The sequence below is a fragment of the Oryctolagus cuniculus genome, chromosome 4 (assembly GCF_964237555.1).
Source record: "Oryctolagus cuniculus chromosome 4, mOryCun1.1, whole genome shotgun sequence".
Lineage (NCBI taxonomy): Eukaryota > Metazoa > Chordata > Mammalia > Lagomorpha > Leporidae > Oryctolagus > Oryctolagus cuniculus.
The window spans coordinates 45,581,482-45,597,675 of NC_091435.1; the positions used below are offsets into that span (position 1 = coordinate 45,581,482).

The following is a 16,194-nucleotide window of genomic DNA, read 5'->3' on the forward strand; positions in this document are numbered from 1 at the left end:
TGGAGTTCTGTAACTCTATTTCATTGTCTTATAACCAAGCCAGCATCCCCTGTGGCTAGTAGGAGTGGCCTTGGGCAGACAATCCGTAGTGGCGTGGACTTTGTGGACTTCCCACATGCAAGCAGTAGTCATCTTAGTACAATATGGGCATTATGGTATTGGTGGCCATAGAATTAGGCATCTGGTTTTAACCTCAGCTATAGGAAAGAGGCTTACCAGGATGGACTACCCCTGTCTAAACACTTCCCAGTTCATTCTGAATAATATACCAACTGAATTTTTAGGATAAATTTGAGCTTGGGTAACCCTCCAGGATTTAAACATCAACAAAACACCAACAACAGAACTGTGGCAAACCTCAACTTCAGGTCTCATTTAGTGACAAAATAGCAGGAGGGTCTATCAGCTCAGTGAAAAGAAATATATTACTTAGAATTCCTAGGACATTTTGGGAGTAGAGCCATTGATGATGGAATAGAGACTATGATTACAAAGATATGAGGCCCCAAGTGGGTGAGGACAGAGTCTAGAAAAAAGGACAGAGTCATTATTGGGGACCTAAGAAAGGTGCTGTCTAAGCAACAAATAAGTTTCCAGATTAAGAGGCCAATAGAAACTGACAGAATGGGCCTGATAATTATCTGCTGAGTTATCTCTTCATATGGAGCATATCCTAAGGGAGATGTGAACCTCCTTGGGAAGACACCCTAGCTGGCCTGGGAGGAGAGCTGGCCAGGTGAAAGCAGGTGGCATCTCTAACAGAAAATTTACAATTCTGCTGGCAATGTTGCTGATCCTACTTGGCCGTCCCCTCAGCAGTGGTGGTTACTTTGGAAGCTGGTCCGAGTAAAAGGTTTTTCAGCTTAGAACCAGCAAGGTCTATGGCTCTGACCTGAAGTCCTTCAACTCCAGGGCAGTTCTATTTTCCAGCAATCAACTCATGGCTGGCAGAGCTGCCAGGGCTCTTCATAAACTGACTTCTGCTGAAGCCTTGACTTTCCATATAAACCAAAGCTGTGGACTGGCCTGTTGGGTCTCTTTGACATGCATCTTCTCAGACCTCAAAGGAATTTGTAAGTGTAAAGTTGTCTAGTTCTGCATACCTTCCTATGGACTTACTTCTAAGGGTACAGTTTAAAAATTTGTCATGGGACTCTAAATCCCATTGAACTTGGTGGTAAAAATGCCATCTTAATTGTTAAAGTGATGGTTTTAAGTGTTAGAGTGAACATATAGATAGGATTAAGTGTTAAAGAGATTATGTAAATAGGATCAAGTGCCTGGTAATACTAATAGATAGAATTAAAAAGAAGAAAATGTCCAACATGGAAAGCAGTCCACACAGTAGACTCATAGAAGGAAAATCACTTAAAGTAATATTCTGACCGCAGAATCATCCCTTAAGACTTTCTGATCTGTGTGGAAAGCTCATGAGAGCATTTCAGGCATGGAAAGCCAAGACAACGTGGCAAAAGTTGCTCTACATGAAGGATCTCTGTGAGACCCTAGTGGAAAGAAATGGCCATCAAAGAAGGATGTACTTTTCTCTAAAGGGAGGAGAAAAGTTCCACGTTACTTATGACCTCATCCAAATACTGACAGTTTGTGGACTCAAAGGCTTCCATAGCCTACATGGCTCATTTCAAGAGCCTTGGATGGTCACTGATGTCATATATAAGAGTGTGAATTGTTAAATTAACAACTGGAGTCACTGTACACTAACTCCCCATGCAGGATCTCTGACCTCAATTATTTCGTATGAGAGTTAACTGTGAAACCAATTCTCAAACAGTTTATGTGTGTGTGTGTGTGTGTGCGCGCGCGTGCAAATTGTTGAAACATTTACTTAGTATAGAGTTGGTCTTCTCTATACAAAGTTAATTGAAAATAAATCTTAATGGAAAATGGGACTGGGAAGAAGAGAGGGAGAAGGAGGAGGGATGAGAGTATAGATGGAAGGGCTGATGTGGTGGGAAGAATAACTATATCCTAAAGTTGCACTTAAAATTTGTATTCCTTAAAAAATAAATGTATATAAAAATAATTCTTAGGACAACAACAAGCACAGATTGCTGTAACTAATTCTTCAATGTATGGACAATACTGTATGTCAACTCATATCATGAATACTGAACACTATGACCATATCTAGCAAACAGAAGATGTACCAGAAACTACCTACCTGGTAACTAAAAAACTCAATTACTCTGATAGAGAATTCAAAATGTTAGTTTTAAAAATTCAATGAAGGGCCAGCAATGTGATGTAGTGAGTGAATCCATCACATGCAAAGTCAGCATCCCTAACTGTTCTGCTTCTGATCCAGCTCTCTGATAATATGCCTGGGAAAGCAGCAGAGGATGGCCCAGTTGCTTGGGCCCCTGAATCTAAGTGGGAGACCCAGAAGAAGCTCCTTGCTTTGGCCTAGCCTATCCCCAGGCATTGCAGCCATTTGGTGAGTGAACTAGCAGATGAAAAAGTGCTCTCTCTGTCTCTCCCTCTCTCTCTATGTCACTCTTTCAAAATAAACAAAATAATTTTTTTTAAAAAAGAGAACTCAATGAATTTCAAGTGAACACAGAGAAGTAATTTAAGATTCTAATAGAGAGACTTGACAAACAGCAGTAATTTTCAAAAATATGAGAGAAATACCTGAAGTAAGCAAGCTTGCTAAGATAAATTAAGAACGCTATAGAAAAATATCATAGTTGGGAAATAACAAACAGTGAACTCAATGACAAGGTATTTAAAAATACACAGTGAATATACAGAAAAGAAAAGAGTATCAAGAAAAATGATCAAAGCTTGTAGAAAAACTGGGACAACAGGAATTTAGCAAATAACTGAATTATTATGATTTAAGAAGAACTTTAGAATGGCAAAGGGGTAGAAAGTATATTCAAAAACATGATGATAGAAAATTTCCCAAACCTAGAGGAAGATATAACTATGTAGGTACAAGTAGGTAAGCGTTTATCAATCAGATTAAATTTAACCTCAAGATGTAAGTCTACCCCAAGACATGTTATAATGAAGCTCTCCAAGGTTAAAGATAAAAAGAAGATTCTTAAAACTACAAGAGAAAAGAAACAAATAAAGGTGCCCAATTCACTTGACTGTAGATTTCTCAGCAGAAACTGTATAATCAAGACAGTAATGACATAGATCTTTAAGTAAAAAAGGGAGAAAAAGTGCCATCCAATAATACTGCACATAACAAAGCTATCCTTAAGATGTAAGGAGCTTGGAGGCAGCAGGGAGAAGCAAGGAGGGGGCCACGAAGTCATAAAGACATTCTTAGCAAACATAGCTAAGTAAATTTGTGTCTTCCATGCATATATTATAAGAAATGCTAAAGTTAGTTCTCCAAATTGAAAGAATAAGATATTAATGAGTTAGAAGAAAATAACAGAAAGTAGAAAATACAGTCACTATACAGAATACTCAGAATGCTCTAATATTATCAACACAGTATATAAATTATTCATATCTTTAATCTGAAGACTAAAAGGCAAAAAATTAAAATAAATGTTATGTTAATGTGTTAAGAAACAGACAACATAGAGACAAAATAGGAAATCAACATACAAATGTAGGGAAGAATGAAGTGCAAGTGTAAAGTCCTTTAATAGTATTTCTTCTCTCTTTTTTGTTGCTTTTTTCCTACCTTAATAATCAATATCAAGTTAACCACATTTTAAAATAAATTATTATAATGTAAGAATTTTTGTCAAGGCTCTTGATAACCACAAAGCAAAAATATACAACACATGTATCAATCATCATCATCATCACCACCATCAAAATATACTTCTAGGGAAAAATCACTTCATTATAAAAGAAGGCGAAAAGGAAAGGACAAAGAGAGAAAGAACTTAAACCACAATTGGAAAATATGTATCAAAATAGCATCAGTAAGATTTAACTCATTAAAAACTACCTTATATGTACATGAACTAAAGTCTCCAATTAAAGGACATAGGTTCACCAAATGAATTTTAAAAGACTCAACTATATGCAGCCTTCAAAAAAGTGAGTCCACCTTAGGACATACATAGACTGAACATGAAAGTATGGATTAAGATATTACAAAGAAGTGGAAGTCCAAAAAGCAGGCATAGCCATACTTATAAGTATGATAAAATAGATTTTAAATCAAAATCAATAAGAAGAGGACAGGTCATTATATAAAATAAAAGTTGACTTCAGCATGATGAAATAACAATTATTCACCCAGTATTGCAGTGGATACCTAAAAAGAGAGATTGAAAATATTTTGAGTGGAGGACTTTAACTCTCCACTTTCAGAAATGGACAGATCATCCATACAGAAAACAACCAAACAATAGAGTTAATGTACCCCAAATCAATTTGATCTAGTGTATATATATATATACTAGTATATATATATATAATATATATATGTATATATATATTCCATCCAACATCTCCAGGATACACTTTCTTCTTAATGGCACATGAAATATTTTTCAGGATGGAGCATGCAGCATGTCACTAAACAAATTTCAATCATATCGAGTGTCTTTTCTGATCACAATTCAATAAAACTAGAAACAAATAACAAGAAGCACTTTGGAACCTACAAAATGATATGAAAATTAACCAACTTATTCTTAAGCAATAATGGATGAAAGAAGAAATTAGTATGGAATTTTAAAAATTACTGAAATGTACAAAAATGGAAACACAACATAATAAATCCTATAGGATACAGAAAAAGCAACACTAAGAAGAACGTTTACAGTACTCATGACTGCATTGAAAAATGAGAAAGAGGGGCTGGCTCTGTGAAGTAGTGGGTAAAGTCGCTGCCTGCAATGCCAGCATCCCATTTGGGCACCAGTCTGAGACCCAGCTGCTCCACTTCTGATCCAGCTCTCTGCTATGGCCTGGGAAAGCAGCAGAAGATGGCCCAGGTCCTTAGGCCCCTGCACCCATGTGGGAGACCTGGAAGAAGCTCCTGGCTCCTGTCTTCAGATAAGCCCAGCTCTGGCTGTTGTGGCCATTTGGAGAGTGAACCAGTGGATGGAAGACTTCTCTCTCTCTCTCTCTCTTTCTCTCTCTCTCTGCCTCTTCTTCTCTCTCTGTGTAACTCTGACTTTCAAATAAATAAGTAAAGTTTTTGAAAAATGAGAAAGTTATGAAATGAATAACTTACTATTAAATCTCAAGAACTAAAAGAGAGAGAGAGACAGAGAAAGAGACAGAGAGAGAGAGAGACTGAGAGAGAACAAATCAAACTCCAAAATAGTGGAAGGAAAATAATTAAATCAAAATAAGAATAAACTAAAATAGATTTCTTTCAATGAAAAAGATCAGTGAAATGAACAATTTGTTCTTTGAAAAGAGAAAAACAACTGAGAAGTCCTTAGAAGAGAAACTAAGAAAATAAGAGTAGACTCAAACAAATAAAACCAGGGATGAGAGAGGACATTTTGCAATCCCCTATGGGTGCTGGATTCAGTCCCGGCTGTTCCACAGCTACCTGCTAATGTGCCTGGGAAAGCAGCAGAAAATGAGCCTAGTCCTTGGGCCCCTGCCACCCATGTGGGAGACCCAGAAGAAGCTCTTGGCTCCTGGCTTCAGAGCAGTCCAGTTCCAGTTGCTGTGACCATTTGTGGAGTGAACAGCAGATGGAAGATCTTTCTCTCCCTCTCTCTCCCTTTCCTCTGTGTAAACTCTGCCTTTCAAATAAATACATCAATCTAAAAAGATCAAACAAGTTGATTCATGAGGTTTAAAGAAAGAACTCATCTCCATAACATAAAAGGTTAGGTGAAGCAGCAAGTGTTGACGTCGAAACTGCAGCATATTACCTAGATTTACTTAAACTAATTAATGAAAACCAGTATAGTACACACACCAACAGTGTGGAAGTGGAGCCTGGTTAAAGATTGTTATGAGCAATGATACAACAATAAATGTGATAACCAAAAAGAAATGGACAAATTCTGGGCATGTACATCTTGCCTCATGAACCAACCTCTGTAGCTTCAAACTTGTCTTTTGTAGCTTCCTATTTCCTTCAGCCTTCATAGAATTGAGCAGTTGGGGCTTTCCTCTGGGTTAGACTTTGGTTGAAAGGAATTCTGTGACTTCTTTGATCTTCTATCCAGACCACTAAAACTTTCTCTATATCAGCACTAAGGCTGTCTTATCATTCATGTGTTCACTGGAGTAGCACTTTTAATTTCCTTCAGGAACTTTTCCTTTGCATTGCAATTTGGCTGTTTGGCACAAGAGGCCTAGTTTTCCGCCTATCTCAACTTTCAGCTTGCCTTCCTCACTACACTTGATCAGTTCTACCTTTTTTTTTTTTTTTTTTTTTAAACTTTTATTTAATGAATATAAATTTCCAAAGTACGACTTATGGATTACAATGGCTTTCCCCCCATACCGTCCCTCCCACCCACAACCCTCCCCTTTCCCACTCCCCCTCCCCTTCCATTCACATCAAGATTCATTTTCGATTATCTTAATATACAGAAGATCAGCTTAGTATACATTAAGTATGGATTTCAACAGTTTGCTCCCACACAGAAACATAAAGTGAAAAATAATAGATGATTTTTTAAAATGATGATGAAATCAGAGCAGACCTATTGTCATGTTTAATCCCAGTGAGAGTCAAGTTGGGAATTGATAATTTCTTTTTTTTTTTTTTTTTTTTTTTTTTTACAGAGGATCAGTTTAGTATGCATTAAGTAAGGATTTCAACAGTTTGCACCCCCATAGAAACACAAAGTGAAATATATTGTTTGAGTACTCGTTATAGCATTAAATCTCAATGTACAGCACATTAAGGATAGAGATCCTACATGAGGAGTAAGTGCACAGTGACTCCTGTTGTTGACTTTACCAATTGACACTCCTGTCTATGGCATCAGTAATCTCCCTATGCTCCAGTCATGAGTTTCCAAGGCTATGGAAGCCCTCTGAGTTCTCCGATTCTTATCTTGTTTAGACAAGGTCATAGTCAAAGTGGAGGTTCTCTCCTCCCTTCAGAGAAAGGTACCTCCTTCTTTGATGGCCTGTTCTTTCCACTGGGATCTCACTCGCAGAGATCTTTTGCCAGAGTGTCTTGGCTTTCCATGCCTGAAATACTCTCATGAGCTTTTCAGCCAGCTCCGAATGCCTTTAGGGCTGATTCTGAGGCCAGAGTGCTATTTAGGACATCTGCCATTCTATGAGTCTGCTGAGATTCTCACTTCCCATGTTGGATCACTCTCCCCTTTATTTACTCCATCAGTTAGCGTTAGCAGGTACTAGACTTGTCTATGTGCTCCCTTTGACTCCCAGTCCCTTCACCATGACCAACTGTGAACTGAAACTGATCACCTGGAACAGTGAGATGGCATTGGTACATGCCACCTCGATGGGATTGAATTGGAATCCCCTGGTATGCTTCCAACTCCACCACTTGGGGCAAGTCAGCCTGAGCATGTCCCAAATTATACATCTCTTCCCTCTCCCATTCCCACCACCATGTTCAACAGGGATCACATTTCAGTTAATTTTCAACACTTAAGAATAACTGTGCATCAATTACAGTTCTACCTTTTTTTTTTAAAAAAATCCTTTTTTAAAAGATTTTATTTATTTATTTGAGAGGTAGAGTTACAGACAGTGAGAGGGAGAGACAGAGAGAAGTTTTGCTTCTGTTCGTTCACTCTCCCAAATGGCCACAGCAGTCAGAGCTGGGCCAACCTGAAGCCAGGAACCAGGTGCTTCCTCCCAGTCTCCCATGCGGGTACAGGGGCCCAAGCACTTGGGCCATCCTCCACTGCTTTCCCAGGCCACAGCAGAGAGCTGGACTGGAAGAGGAGCAGCCAGGACTAGAACCGGCACCCATATGGGATGCCAGTGCCACAGGCAGAGGATTAATGCACTGCGCCAAGGCATCAGCCCGTTTTCTACCTTTTGATTTAAAGTGACAGACATGCAATCTTTCCTTTCGCTTAAGCTCTCAGATGTCATTGTAAGGTTATTATTAGCCTAATTTCAATATAGCTTTGTCTCAAGGAATAGGGAAGCAGAGGAGAGGTAGAGAGAAGGGGAAATGGTTAATCACTGATGTGGTTAGTACATTTAACGCTTATTCATTAAGTTCACAACATATAAGGGTGCATGTCCATATGTGAGTGGCATTCTAAAGCAATTCTATTAGAATTACAGAAAAATTATTAGAATTATGGTGACCACCGTTCACCATAACAGATATAGTTAACAATGAAAAATTTTGAAATATTGTAACAATTACCAAAATGTGAGGATGCGTGTATGACATAGCACTTTGCTGGTTGTAATACCCATATCCCATCTTGGAGTGCCTGGTTTGAATTCTGGGTACTTTATTTTCCATCCGGCTTCCTGCTAATGCATACCCTTGGAGGCAGCAAATTATGGCTCAAGTACTTGGGTCCAAATTCATCACGTTTAATCTCTACTTTATACCCAGGAGAATTTAGCCAAGTTCTCTACCACTTAGAAACAAAGATTGCCTTTTCTCCATTGTCCAATACCTCATTCCTTATTTCCATCTGAGACTTCAACAGAAGCATCATGTATACAGATTCTGATTGACCCTGTAATTTATCACAGCCCAAGGAAACTAATACTTTTCCTCCCTTTCTCCCCACCTCCAATCCCTGCCAACTACATATCGGTTTTCTGTCAATGTAGTTTAATATACCAAATGTCACAAATAACATCATACAACACATATCCTTTTAAGTAAACTTATTTCACCACACAAAATCTATAGCAAAATTACTTCAACTGCTGAATATATAAATCATCTGTGCTACATATAAATGCTCCTTGATATGTGATAAGATTATATCCTGATAAATCATCACAAACTGAAAATATTTCAATTGAAAAATGCACCTAATATATGTAACATACCAGTCAGAGTGTCGGTGGTTTCCTAACAGGATCATGTGATTATCTGGGAGCTATGGCTATATGTCACCACCGAGCATCATGAGAAAGGCTCATACTGTGTGTTGCTAGCCTGGGAAAAGATCTAAATTCAGTGTTCAGTTTCTACTGAATGTCTATCACTTTCACACCACTGAAATGTCACAAAAGTTTCCAAGGTCACACAGACCAGTCTGGTATCACTCTGAACTTGATCCTGGAAATACCGGTTGTTCAAACTGTATAAGAGTTAAGTTACCCAAAGAACAAAATAAGGATTTCTCTCAAGAATATATCCTTCATTTATTCACATAGTAAACACGATTTCATTCATTCTTCCTTCAAACAGTACCCACTATTGTTTAAATGCTCTTTTTTACTCCTTCCCCCATTGCCGTGTACTCAAGAAATTCCAAGGATCAGAATCCACTGTCAACATATCAGGAGCTCATTAGGAATGAGACTCTTGGATTTGATCACATTCTCCAATTGGCATGTGAAGGATTTCCAGAAAGACCATTTGGGGATACAGGTAAAACATGGTTTATTTTGAAAAGTTTTCTTTCTGCTAATAGTGAACAGGGAGATACATTTTTTTTACTCGAGTGAATACTGTTGTATTCAGAATTATGCTTCAAGTTGATAAAGGTCTCCTGCCAGCAACCTGGCAATGAGGTTTAGGCTCCAGTTCTCTACATGCAATGGATGACCCTTTCTTGCCACTTTGGATCACTTGAAAATTGTAAGTGATAATGAGAAAGGGCTCTTCCTATCAGTAGATCTGACTCCTCTTGAGGTGGTGCTTCAAGCCAATCTCCTGTTATTCCAACACTACTCTAGTGGTATAAGAGTGAGAGACCCATTGTTAGTTTTTATCCTCAACTTACAATGGAGTTGCATCTCAATAAACCCATAATAAGTCAAAAATACTGTTAAGTCTAAAATGCATTCAATACACCTAACATCCAAAATATCACAGCTTAGCAACATAGTATACTCTAAGACATTGGTTGTTTCCTGTCATGATAGTTTGCCAGTCTAGGATTTACAGCTTAATCTGCTGCCCGTAATTGAAGAAGGTATCATACCACTTATTGCAAGTCCAGGAAAACACAAAAACTCAAACTTTGACAGAGGGTTTCTACTGAATGCTTATAGCTTTCACACCATTGATAAAATTAAAAATGCTAAGTTGGACAATCCCAAGTCAGAGACTCAGTGTGTGCATGAGTGTGTTTGTGTGTGTATGTGTGCATGTTTAAACACAACAAATAGAAGACTACAAGATGGTGGAATAATGACAGGTGGTCTGCTCTAGACTAGGTGAAAATAGGAAAAGAAGTAGAGAAGGAACATTCTCAGGGGAAAGTTGCAGGGAAAACTGCAGTGGAGATCTTGCAGAAGCAGGAGAGAGACCATGTGGAAGGCGCAGACACGCAGCAACAACCATGGACCAAACAAACAACCCCAGCAGCCCTGAGCCAGAGAAAGCACCAGCTTTGAAAAACAAGGTGAGATTCAGAGCTCTGTGCTGCTGCTGATATAGCCAGAGGGAGAGCCTAGCAGACTACATTGTCTTTGAGTTCATCCCAGAGCCCTGAGGGGAACATTGCACTTGCTCACCCAGAGAAAAAGAAAAGGGGCACATCTCCCTCTCCCCATTTCCCACCTCAACAGTGCCCAGCAACTGGCTCGAAGAGAGTGGTTGATATTTTGGACATCAGTAGGTAGCAGCTTCTGCACGACTTCTGTGCTCACCCAGCAACTGGCAGGGACAGTCTCCATTTTATCAGCAGAGGCAACCGCTGTCGCTTTGCTGCATCCACTTGGCAATGGGCAGGGAGAAGGACCACTTCCAGCATTAACACTGCCTCCAGGGACTGTTGTGAAACAAATACGGCTGCAGCTGGGGGGTATTATGAACACATAAATCCAGGGATTTTACCAGAGGGAAAAATCTGCTTTCCCCACTGACTTTGAGTCTGGCTGAGAGGATTGACAGGGCGAGGCAGCCATATCTCACTGAGTGGCGTCCCTAACTTCCCAGCAAATCACAGACTCTGGGGCTCTGGGGCTCAATCTGCCTAGACAGATCACCCACAAATAGCAGGCTCTGAACCCCCTCAGCCTCTCTGTGAATGGGACAGTGGAGTGGAGTGGAGTGGAATGGATCCTGTACCCTGTGACTGTGGGAGCACTGAGTGCTGAGACTGAGAACACTGTGACTCCTTGAGAGGACATAGTTGTAGCTGGGTCTCTGGCCAATCATTGTGACTGGCTCCACATGCTCAGACTCCCAGATTGTCTACAGTGGGTCACTGCATCGAGGTCTGGGCTCACACTGAGGACTGTGCAGATCTGTTGTATGCTCATGTGGAAACATCGATGAGTTTTACATACACTGAGGATTAACACCCAGGCATTAATCACATTGAAAGAGAGGAGGGAAGGGTGTGATCAAGCCAAACAGAGATGACCATGCCCCCTCCCATTCTCTTAACAAGAGGAGATCTACCACACCTACCTTGGGTGTCACCCTCGCAAAGACTTCTTGGAAAAGACCCCAAAAGCACAGACAATCAATATAAAAATTGATAAATGGAATTGGGGCCAGCGCTGTAGTGCAGTAGGTTAATCCTCCACCTGTGGTGCTGGCATCCCATATAGGTGCTGGTTCAAGTCCCAGGTGTTCCTCTTCCAATCCAGTTCTCTGCTGTGGCCTGGGAAAGTGATAGAAGATGGCTGAAGTGCTTGGGCTTTGGATAAACACAGCTCCAGCCATTGCAGCCATTTGGTGAGTGAACCAATGGAAGGAAGACTTCTCTCTCTGTCTCTCCCTCTCACTGTCTATAACTCTACCTTTCAAGTAAATAAATAAAGTCTTTCAAAAAATGGGAATACCTCAAGCTGAGAAACTTCTGCACTGCAAAAGAAATACTCAGCAAAGTGAAGAGATAACCAACAGAATGGGAGAAAATAATTGCAAACTATGCAATTCATAGAGAGTGAACATCCAGAATCTATAAAGAGCTCAAGAAATTCAACAACAACAAAACAATCAAGTTAAGAAATGGGCAAAAAACTTAAGTAGGCATTTTTCAAGAAAGAAAATCCAAATGGCCAGCAGACACATGAAAAAAAATGTTCAGGATCAATAGCCATCAGGGAAATGCCAATCAAAATCACAATGAGGTTTTACCTCACTTCAGTTAGAATGGATCACATACAGAAATCAACAAACAACAAATGCTGGCAAAAATGTAGGGAAAATGGTACCCTAATCCACTGTAGGAGGGAATGGAAACTGGTATATCCACTGTAGAAGATAGTATAGAGATACCTCGGAAATCTCAATGTAGACCTACCATATGATCCAGTCATCACACACCTGAGAATTTACCCAAACCAAAAGAAATTGGGATATGGAATGGTGATTTGTATACCCTCATTTATTTCAGCTCAATTCAAAATAGCTAATATAGGAAATTAACACAGATGTCCATCAACTGAACACAGGATAAAGAAATCATGGTATATGTACACTATGGAACACTACACAGTGGTAAAAAACATGAAATCCTGTCATTAGCAATGAAATTGATGCAACTGGAAACCATTTTACTTATTGAAATAAGCCAGTCCCAAAATGACAAATACCATGTAATCTCTCTGATCTGTGGTACCTAATAGAGTACCTAAATGGTAATCTATGAAACTGAAATTGACCTTTGAGATGCAATGATTTTGAATGGTCCTTGGCTTGACTGTTGAGGAACAGTGTTTTGTTTGTTTGTTTTAATGGTCCTAGTATTTGTAGAACTCCTTACTTAGTGTAGGGTTATCTTATGAGTACAAAGTTAACTAAAAATAGATCTTTGTGAAAAACAAGAATGGGAATAAGAGAGGAAGGAGGAAGAGGGGTGGGAGTGTGGATGAGGAGAGGGAGATAGGATGGGAAGAATCATTATGTTCCTAAATTTGTATATATGAAATGCATGAAGTTTGTATTCCTTGAATAATTTTTTTAAAAAGATAAAAAAGCTATAAGCTATTCATTTTTCTCTTTCAGAGCAAAATAATTTTTATACCAGAGCTTGGATGTTTTATTATGTTAATTAAAGGATAAGATTGCAGAGAAATAAAGCATTTGAGAAGAATAGAGTGGACTTAGCTTGTCACAGAACAAAGTTAAATTATAAATAAAATGGGATCTGGTGTTGTGGCTCAGTGAGTTAAAGCCTGGCCTGCAGTTCACAGCCCAACTGCTCCACTTCTCATCCAGCTCCCTGCTAGTGTGCCTGAGAAAGCAGCAGAGGTTGGCCCAGGTGCTTGGGCTCGTGCCCTCAACATTGGAGACCTGGAAGAGGCTCCTGTCTCTTGGCTTTGGCCTGGCTCAGTCCTGGCTGTTGCAGCATTTTGGGTTTGAACCAGCAGATGAAAAATCCCAATCTCTCTCTCTAACTCTGCCTTTCAAATAAATAAACAAAACTTATAAAATAAAAATAAAATAAATTGTATTGTCCCAAAAAAAGATTTATAAAATCATATGCTTCAGAAATACATGTTTTATTATAATGTACATAAAGTACATACTTGCTTGTTAAGTGCCATTTTTAATTTTTAACTAAAATTTTGGGGTTCTAAATACTCTTTTCATAGTGTGGCTGTATATGTATATGCATTTATTTACAAAGTTTAAAGTGTATCATAATTTTAAAATTAAAGAAACATGTACACTGGCAAACAAAAGATTGGTACTCAGGAAAAAAGGCCTTTAACTACATAAAATAACAAAATAAATACTCAAAATTTTACTTTCTATAGAAGTCAATGCTCCTTGTTTTATTTTTATTTTTTAATTTGCTTTTTTAAGATGTGTTTTTACCATTAGATGGTATGAGAAGAATCAACACAAAAGACATTTTGCAAAGACCTGCTCAGCAACTTTTCCAGGGTGAAGAGGGGACAGAACACAATGAATAAAGACAAACACCAGAGACTATGGGATGGGAGGGGCAGAGGGAGCATGCCTGCGAGTGGGGAGGGAATGTCTCCGCCTCTCAGGCACTTTTATTCCTTCTGTCTACCATTCAGCCTTGCAGCATCATCAGCAAGTGTGTGTTTGTCCAAATCGGCATAATTTTACCTATGTGAACAGACCCTGGCCTGTTTGTCTTAGGCAATATCTCAGGAAGAAAAAAAGATCATCTTGTTGGAGGAAGATGTCTAAGGCCTCTGCGGCCTGAGCCTTTCCACAACTTAAGGCATGAGAGGACTGTTCCCAACATCCTTAGCCTTCCAAGGAATGTAGACGTGATGTTCTTGTCTCCTCAAGAGATCTACAGCATCGTTGGCCTTCCAAGGGATGCAGACATACTCCTATCTTTTTCCTCAAGAAATCGCCAAAATGCATCCAGGCAGTCCCCAGAAATATTTGATTTAGGCACTTACTATTTTGTTTTTTAATCTACCTAATCATTTTGTAGGTAAAGGTAGAAATATTTTGTTGACATTATTCTTTCATTGTACATATAGATAGATAAAAATAGAGTGCTAAAACCATACTTACTATTAAGTCAATCAAAACAATAAAATATATGATTATAAAATCAATTGGTTAAATCAATTCTATTAAGCAAAGAATAAAAAATGGCTTACCTTACTCCCCACTCACACCTAGGGATTTGTACCTAAGGCCTGACTATCCAGAGAACTGCAGGTAGACTTCCACCAGTGTTATGCAGTGGAGCTCAGATTATGGTGTAGTTCAAGGTTTTCAGAAGAACTTGTTAAAATGCAAATATGGCCCATCACAGTCTCTACTAAAATAGAATCTCAGCAGATGGGAGGCTGTCATCTGTATGTTGACAAGTTTTCCCAAGTGGTTCTGATGCATCCCAGGTCTCATGCTGGTCTAGCTAATTATTTTAGGATGTCCCTGCAGGTTTGACACCTTCTTCCCTTTTTCCTAGATTGTGAAAAAGTGGGAGTCTACTTATATAATACTGGATAGTTTAGGATCTTCGAAAAGAATACTGCCTTAGTTCCTAAAGCATGAAATGCTTATAAAAGAGCCAGCAGATGCTCATTCCTACAGATGCCACACAGCTATGAAATGCCAAATCCTGCCATCTTCTTGGGCACTGAAAAAGAAGGGCATGTTTGGTATACATAAATATCCAACAAAATGTACATTTACAATGACTTTGAGACTTTAAAAATCTTATCCCCTGTGAAGTGACTCATTCATGTGAAAATCTCTGAACAAGATTGATGTTGATGTTTTCACTTTTCTCAACACTTCCATAGTCACTATTACTGGGATTAAAGATCTTAGATATTTTACAAACACATATATGAATTACACCAGTTTGCAAGTTCTTAAAAGGGCACAATTCTTATTTCTCTGGTCATAAATACAATTTTTTCCAATGTGACAAATTTTTTTGTGTAATGGGGATGGGATGGGATTTATTCTTAATTCTATGTGATTATTATAGTATCCTCAGACTACATTCACTAGCTTTGATTGTTAGGAAAATCTCATATTTTTGCATTGAATTTGTGATTAAATATTATCATAAAAACTTTTTATTTATTTGTATTATTTATTTGAAAGGCAGTCACACAAACACACATACACACACACAGAGAGAGAGAGAGAGAGAGAAAGAGAGAGAGAGGTTCTATCTACTGGTTAACTCCCAAAATGCTCACAATAGCTGGGGCTATTACAGTCCAAATCCAGGAGACAGAAATCAATACAAGTTTTGCACATAGGTGACACATACTTAAGCCATCTCTTGCTGCCTCCTGGGGTGCTCTTTAGCAGGAAGTTGGAACTGGAAGTGAAGCCAGAACTCCAACTAAGGTACCCTGATTTGGGGTGCAAGTTTCCTGGGCAATATCTTAACCACTGCACCAAATGCCTATCACAAATTTTTTTTCAACTTTTATTTAATGAATATAAATTTTATAAGTACAACTTTTAGATTATAGTGGCTTTTCCCCCCATAATCTCCCTCCCACCAGCAACCATCTCATCTCCTACTCCCTCTCCCATCCCATTATTCATCAAGATTCATTTTCATTTATCTTTATATACAGAAGATCAACTTAGTATATACTAAGTAAAGATTTCAACAGACTGCACCCACACAGACACACAAAGTATAGAGTATTGTTTGAGTAGTAGTTTTACTGTTAATTCACATAGCACAACACATTAAGGACAGAGATCCTACATGAGGA

General features: G+C 38.7%; 1 long non-coding RNA gene across 6 annotated transcripts in view; it reads right to left on the reverse strand.

Moving 5' to 3' along the window:
- Nucleotides 1-16,194, reverse strand: part of LOC103350577 (uncharacterized) — a 196,173-nt gene that overhangs the window by 87,960 nt on the left and 92,019 nt on the right. The window contains exons 4-5 of one of the 6 annotated variants that reach the window (XR_007908944.2): nt 11,468-11,663; nt 6,464-10,823 (exon numbers count right to left, since the gene is read on the reverse strand). The exons of 3 other annotated variants lie outside the window; for them this stretch is intronic. This is a non-coding gene — a long non-coding RNA (uncharacterized lncRNA). 2 more of the 6 variants (XR_011387801.1, XR_007908943.2) reach the window with 2 other exon arrangements.